At 30.3% G+C, this 8,226-nt stretch overlaps 1 pseudogene; it reads left to right on the forward strand.

Moving 5' to 3' along the window:
- Positions 1-537: 537 nt before the first annotated feature.
- LOC145109196 (transcription factor HEC2 pseudogene) lies at positions 538-1,565 on the forward strand (annotated as a pseudogene).
- The last annotated feature ends 6,661 nt before the right edge of the window (positions 1,566-8,226 follow it).

An 8,226-nucleotide genomic window follows, 5' to 3' on the forward strand; every position in this document is an offset into this window, starting at 1 on the left:
ATAATATCTGTTTCTTCGTTCGGCCGATCCAACTTCATTATAGTCTTCAAATATTATCATTATCCAGTTTACTTCGGGATCTGCAAAAATAAAGTTCAATAAATCTATGTTTTTTTTTTCTCCGTTAAGCTGTGTATGGTGAATACGTGTTACTAGAGAGCATCTTTAATTCAGTCTAATATGGGAAAAATTCTTAGAAATGGATGGAAACTTGTTGGAATTTCACAACAATTAAAATTGTAAACGAATTGTCTAAATATCCACAAAGTTATATGTCGAGAAAATGGGTAGGTTTGAAAGTGTCTAATTTCTTGTTTTTTAGTATTATTTTTTCTTTTTAAAATGCATACCATTATCTTCACAATATTTAGATGCGGAGTTCTTTTATTATTTAGATTTAAAGTATTCTTACATATCTTTAAACAAAAAAATATATTATCTTTTTACACGTTTGAGATTTCACATTCTTCTATTTTCTCACAGAACGTTTTGTTGCAATAAATTTTAGAAAGGGAGGGGCAATGTTAATGAAAACATTAAAATATTTAGGGCTGAAGTTGTTATTTATACCTCATCTCCGACTGACACATTCCTCACTGTTCCATCTATCTCTTTAACTTGGACATAAACCCTATTTCATTACACTGTGAAGACATGGATATGATGATGGAGCTTGACAAGCTTCCTGACCCATTTTCTCTCCCTTTCCAAGACCTTTCTGATTCATCCATCATGGATTTAAACTTCTCCGGCGGAAATTCCACCATCAACCACCGTGCACCACCGCATCAACTACTACAACACCCCAGTTACCCTACACCACAGTTTACAATTTCCCATGATCATTATCCACGTGCGAGCTGGCTACAACAGAAGCCAGACTCCGTGGAGGCGATGAGGGAAATGATTTTCCGGATGGCGGCATTGCAGCCGATCCAAATAGACCCTGAATCTGTGAAACCACCAAAGAGAAGGAACGTGAAGATATCAAAAGATCCACAGAGTGTGGCGGCGAGACACCGGAGGGAGAGGATCAGTGAGCGGATTAGGATTCTACAGAGATTAGTTCCCGGAGGAACAAAGATGGACACAGCATCGATGTTGGATGAAGCTGTGCATTACATGAAATTCTTGAAAAAACAAGTTCAAGTAATGGAACAGGCGGCTGTCGGAGGTGGTGGGGGAAATATACCGACGACTGGAATCAACGGTGTTATCGGAATCTGTCCCACCACCACCATGACTCATCATGACGCTAATAATTACCCGAATGTAATTAGAGCCTGCGGTGAGCCTAGTGCTCATATGGTGGGCTCTATGGAGTTGCTCAAGTGATAGAGATGGGCTGAGGGCAGTTTCGTAATTTAACATTGGGATTAGCAGCTTATTTATGTTTGAAGGGCCTTCTTAATGGATTAGTAAAGATGGAGGGTGGAAATGAATATACTTGTATTTTCCAAGAGTGTATAAGCATTATCGGAAAACTAAACTCCTACCTTCTAAAGGGGTTTAATTAATTTGTAATTGTTGATTAACAAAATAAATTCTATTACATTTTTATAAAACATTACTCCTATTCATTCTTTTTATAAGCTTTTTTTTTTTCCTATTTTAAGTCTTATATTGAATTCGATTTTATTTTTAAATTTAATGATATTCGGTTATTGATATTTTTTATATTTTATTATTAAACATTTGACAAATTACAGGAATTATCCACTGATTTGGGTTAATTTACATGTTTAATTGTTATTATTATTATTATATTTTTTAAATTTAGATGTTCTATATTGTTTGTTTTCGTTTGGAATATAGTCTAAGTTAAAATGTTCATACCACATATATATATATATATATATATATATATATATATATATATATATATATATATATATATATATATATATATATATATATATATATTGTTTGGGTCCTACCCAACGCATTAAGACATTTCCCGATTGTCCTAATTTGTTGTAACCATGCCCTTAATCTTCAAAATTGTCCTCATTTTTGTCTATCTCACATCGACATCCTCCATCTCCCACCCAAAAAGAGCATCGTTGGCATCTCTTAACATCTTAGATAGTTAAAACCTTTTAAAAAAATATCTATATTTAGAAAAAGTTAAAAAAAAAAGTGCATCGTTGGCATCTCTTTAACATCTTAGATAGTTGAAACCTTTTAAAATAATATTTATATTGAGAAAAAGTTCAAAAAAAAATGCATATATATGTACAAACTCAAATATATAGGATTTTTCAACATTGGTTTTAGAGTTTATCTTATATCAAAAAAATAACTAAATGTATATAAATTCATCATTTATTAATCTTTTTCCATATTGATATTCGGAATAAAAATAAAAATAAAAAATTATGTAAAATGTGCATATACATATATACACAAAACAAAAATATGAATATATGCACATTTACATATATGCATATTAATGTACAGTTCAAAAAACATTTTAATAAGTTAAAACACCGTTATAGAAGGTGATTTTTTTTTTAAATTTAAAAATATTTTTCTACTTATGTGCATATCGTGGACATTTTACTTTATGTGCATGTGGTGCATGTGCATGTGAAGCACATGTTATACATTTTTTTTCGAATATCAATATGGAAAGAGGTTAAAAAAATAATGAATTTATATATTTTTTTATATAAGATAAGTTTTAAAATGAGGGTTGAAAATACGCCTGACAATTGGGTTGGGTTCGTGTTGGAGGGTTACGGATTGGCGGGTCAGAATACATTGACCCAACCCAACCCATATAATATATGGGTTGGTGGGTTGGCAGGTTGAAAACATCATCCCAACCCAACCCATATAACCCGTATAAGTATATGGGTTCGTGGGTTACTGGGTTAATGGGTCGAACCCAACCCGTATAACTCATTTAATAAGAAACACATTTTAAAATAAAATAAAAAAATACAAATAAAATAGCGTCATAAAGTCTTAAATATTCAACATAAAGTCATAAACAGGAGTGACGACGACGAGTGGTGTGCGACAGCCGAAGGACGAGAAGATGAGTGGTGTGCGTGCAACACTGCGACAGTCGATGACTCGATGCCTCAATCGAGGGAGACGGTAGACACGGAGTCGTGAGTTTGGAGACTGAAGACTGAATTTATTTTTGATTAGGGGCAAGCAGTTTTGGAATTCAGAAAACGATTAAACGATAATCAAATATTCAAAACTGATAAATAATTAAATATATTTTTCAAACATATATATATATATATATATATATATATATATATATATATATATATATATATATATATATATATATATATATATAATCGGGTTGGCGGATTGACCCGCGAACCGAAACAGGTAACCCAACCCAACCCAGGTTGGCGGGTCAAAAATCTCAACCCAAACCCGTTTATATTCGGGTTGGGTCAGGGTCGGGTTACAGGTTGGGTCGAAGATTGTCACCCCTAGTTGAAAAGGTGATCCTATATTCTAAAAGTGTTAGTGATCTTTATAGAGCCAACCCATAATATATATATATATATATATATATATATATATATATATATATATATATATATATATATATATATATATATATATATATAGAGAGAGAGAGAGAGATAGAGAAAGAAAGAGAGGTGTATCATTTGTATGATTTTTAGCGAACCAACAAAATAAATCTTTACATAATACCAAAATAATATGATTTTGAAAAAAAATTCAAAAATGAAATGCATCGATAATTCATTTTTCTGATGATTCATTAAATTTGTGTGAAAAATGAATTATTAATGTATTTCCGAGAATTATTTTTATTAAATCATTTTTATTTTTATATTATGTAATGATGTATTTCGTTTGTTGATAATAAAACAAGCAAATAGTACACTTATTAACTTTATACTAAATATGTACTTTTTATTTGATCTTGATTATATATATATATATATATATATATATATATATATATATATATATATATATATATTTTTTGATTCAATGAAAAACTATTTTAAACGATAGAACCAACTAACAAATCTCATTCGTACGAGACAAAATGATTATAGGTTAGACGCATATTTACCAGATCATTGCACAATAACTCATCATTTTCTTTTTCTTTTTTAATTCTTAGGATAAATTTGTTATAAAAAAAATGAAATATAAAAAAATTCATAATTTATTTTCTTTTCCATAGACATTTATACTGATATAGAACAAACAATTTTTTTTGGAAAAAAACTCCACCTTATTTTGTTGTTTTTTTAATATATAATTTTATGTTTTATCTAAAACCACAAAGTATACAAAAATTTATCAAATATTTTATAAATAAACATCCATATCGAAATAAAAAGTTTAGTTGTTTTACCTTTATTTCGTTAAATTTACTATAAATACGAACTATATTTAATTCAGTTTTTAACATTCAAAATGTGAATTTGTGTTACTATTTCAATATTATGGTCATTCATAAAAATAATTTAGTAAATTTTATATGTGGATCGAAATATATATTTATTTGTATATTTTATTTTATTTTAACGTTTTTTATTATTAATAAATAGTTATATAAAATTTGCAAGTAAATTACTTATACTGTGAATTTGAAGTGTATATGATGTTGTTTCAGAATTCACAATATGAATCTGACTTACTATATTATTCACATAATAAATATGAACAATATATAATTTAGATTTTAGCATTTATAATGTGAATCTAAGTTATACTTTTATTATAAAAATATTGTTCTTAAGCATCAATATGAATTTTTATTTAAAATGTACATAATGTTATGAACTTTGATATATTTATTTTATTTTTTCGATAAAAAGATAAACATCAATACTTCAAAAAAAAAAAAAAAACAAAGTGGATATAAAAAAAAACAAGTCATTTTTGATATATCAATATAGAAGTTTATGGAAAGAGTATAAATAATGATGAATTTCGGTATATATGTGTTTTTTTAATAAAAGCTTAATCATAAAAATTAAAAAAACAAAAAATAAATGATTGTCTATATGATCTAGTGAATTAACGTCCACTATAAATGTTGAAATTGATTTCTTGGTTTCATAGTTTATATCCATTATTCCTTGAACTTTTATATATATATATATATATATATATATATATATATATATATATATATATATATATATAAGAGAGAGAGAGAGAGAGAGAGAGAGAGAGAGAGAGAGAGAGAGGTTGCTTCCGGAAGAAGGGTAGGATGATTGGCTTGTTGATGTCCGAAGGATCATGCCACACCAAAGGGAATCCAATTAAGTGCTACCTATCCAAATTGAAAAAGCAACAAGAAGCTAAGAGGATAAATTAAACAAATGTATTATGGTCAATGTTAGATCTAGTCCACCTAGATCTACATGTTTTCTTATGTGAGGTTCCATGTAGTTATACATATATACATATTGCTTATCATATCCACATCATTGTTTTTAATTCTTTGTTGGATATCGTAAGTTGCATTATGCAATGGATCGTAATGGTTTAGTCATAATGTTTGACGGTATGAGGGCCTTAAATACCGAGGCTTTGATGATACTTTACGGTCTAAGTATGAATGGTAGCTCTAAGCAAAAAAAAAAAAAAAGAAACTTGTTAGCAAAACTATGAATATCTAGGATAAATTTTGTATGTAATATAATAAATAATGATTTTTTTTTTGTCACATGTCACACTTTAATTTATTTTACCACTTGTTATTTTGAGATTATTTTAATTTAGTTTTTTTCTACATATCATTTTATGTTTTTTTTATTGAATTTCACATAATATTTAAATGTAATAAATATAATAATAAATGCATACCAATTAATTTCATTAATTGACTTTCTTTTTAATTTCAAATTTTCTAAATTAAAACTTCATTATTTTTGTTCGTTTATTTATTGAAATTGTTTGTTTAGATTTAAAAGAGAAAAAACAATTTAATTTTAATAATTAAATATTTTTTTATATTTTTCTTATAATTCAAACTTCACAAATATTTAGAATTTCATATTTTTTTTAAATGAATCAATATAATACATAAGTCTTACACCTAATAATAAATATAATATGTATAATAAATAAAAGCAAATTCATATCTCCATAGTTATCAAGAGTATTTAAGGTTTAAGTTTATTGTAAGCCCAAACATCTTAAAGTGGATATATAGTTTATATTGAAATGTTATTATTAGTATTTTAAATATGGGATAATTGTATAAATTAATCATTAGAAACTAAATTATTACTAAAAATGATTAGTTTTTATTTGGTTTCAAAAATAAACCAAAATCTTCTGAAAGCCATGTCCGGGGTTAATACATTTTGTTTAGGATTATTAGATTTGTGATATAAGGCATAGAAGTTTAACGGAATATGAAATAGCAGAAAGAGATATATTCATTTGACTCTTTACATTCAAAATTGAATATTGAATATTAAAAACACAAATTTCGGGCTAGTTTTTGCATTCACTATTTTCTGTCTACTAATGTCTTGCTTAAGAGATATAGTTGTAACATCTCAGAAATTAAGGATAAAAATTTTCATTTTTATTTTAATCAAAACACAGATGTAAATTGATCCAAACATTTAAAAGCATTTTTATATAAAACAATTATCAAAGTTAAATCTCAAAATCATGTATTGCGGAAAACACGAGTGTATGTGCTGCGATCAAGTCAGCACCCTCCCTTTCGAACCGGAAGCACCTGAAACCATAAACGACAAACTGTAAGCACAAAGCTTAGTGAGTTCCCCAAATACCACATACCACACATACCAACTGAGCCATACATAGTCTTCATATCATCGAGTCATACATATCATACATATATCACAGTCAATAAAGGTGCTATGTGTCATCCATAGTCTTGCCATTATGCCACGAGCCGCCTCGTGGTTTTCCTTGCCAAGCCGGGGGCCAAAACCCTGGGTCTTACAGACAAGTGCATGGAGCCACCTCCTGGTTTTCCATGCAAACATCACAAAGACAACTAGCATACAATCTACCATTACTATCTAATTAACTGTCGGTGTTCAAACTCTGGTCTTGCATACAATTTTCCTGAAAACCGTCTCCTGGTCTTTCGTACAACTGCCAAGGGTTACCCCGGGTCTTCCTACCATACATAAACCAAATGGGCCATCATTGGTTACTTCGACCCATAGAATAGTGATGAGACTCACCTCGAATGTTGAAGCTCACAACGAGAAATCTCTAGCTGCCGCCCTGATGACATCCCAAGCTATCCATACCAAAATAACATCCATTTAGCAATTGGATTCCAAAATATAATCCATAATCCAAACTTGGGGTAAAATGACCATTTTACTCCTGACCAACATGAACCAAAACTGAGGCCCAAGCCCAAGACCAATAAGGCCCAAAACCGAAAGATCCACAAAGGCCCACTAATGGCCGAATTTCTCAAATTGGGCCCAATCCCCATATAGGCCTTATCCTAAGCCCAATAATTCCCTTAGACCAATAATTAATCTTTGACGACCCAAAAGGCCCAAAACAACAAGGTGGCCCAAGAACACGAAGCCCATAACGCAACAAGCCCAAAAACCCATCTTACGACGAACGCAGGGCGTATGCTCGACTTATGTTGGGCGTTCTTGAAGAAATAATGGTCGCGATCCCAAATTAGTACGCTGAGCGTACAACCAGTTACGCGGGGTATAACCTGGCCTAATCCAAACTCGATTTTTGACTTAACCAATTAAGTACTCTGCACCCAAACTTCAGGGAACCTCAAAATAAATCTCTTAATGCATAAAGTCGGCACCTTTATGCATTTGCATGACTCAATGGGACCCAATGACCATCCTAATCCATTAAGACCCAACTAGAACATGCATGGACCATTTCTAAATATCAAGCAAGCATTTTTATGAACTTATAACCTCAGAATTGCTAGGAGTAGCTACTCAAAGCTCCTGGAGTGGTGTCCAACCACTAGATCTCACCATGAGGTCAAAATGGGACCACAATTCATATATTCTTTGATCTCAACTTCTAATGAGCAAGATAAGAACTTTTTACCTTTAAATAGCTAGAAATGGAAAAAGAGTCGAGATCTACAAGCCTTCCCTTGATTCACCACCTTGCACAAAGCTTCCACTCTTTGAATATACACTAAAACCAACCAAAGAAGCACAAAAAGATCTCACAACACTCTTGGATGAGGTTAGGGTTCGAGATTAGGGT

Source organism: Lactuca virosa, chromosome 4 (genome assembly GCF_052849685.1).
Source record: "Lactuca virosa cultivar CGN04683 chromosome 4, Lactuca_virosa_CGN04683_v6, whole genome shotgun sequence".
In the NCBI taxonomy this organism is placed as follows: Eukaryota; Viridiplantae; Streptophyta; class Magnoliopsida; order Asterales; family Asteraceae; genus Lactuca; species Lactuca virosa.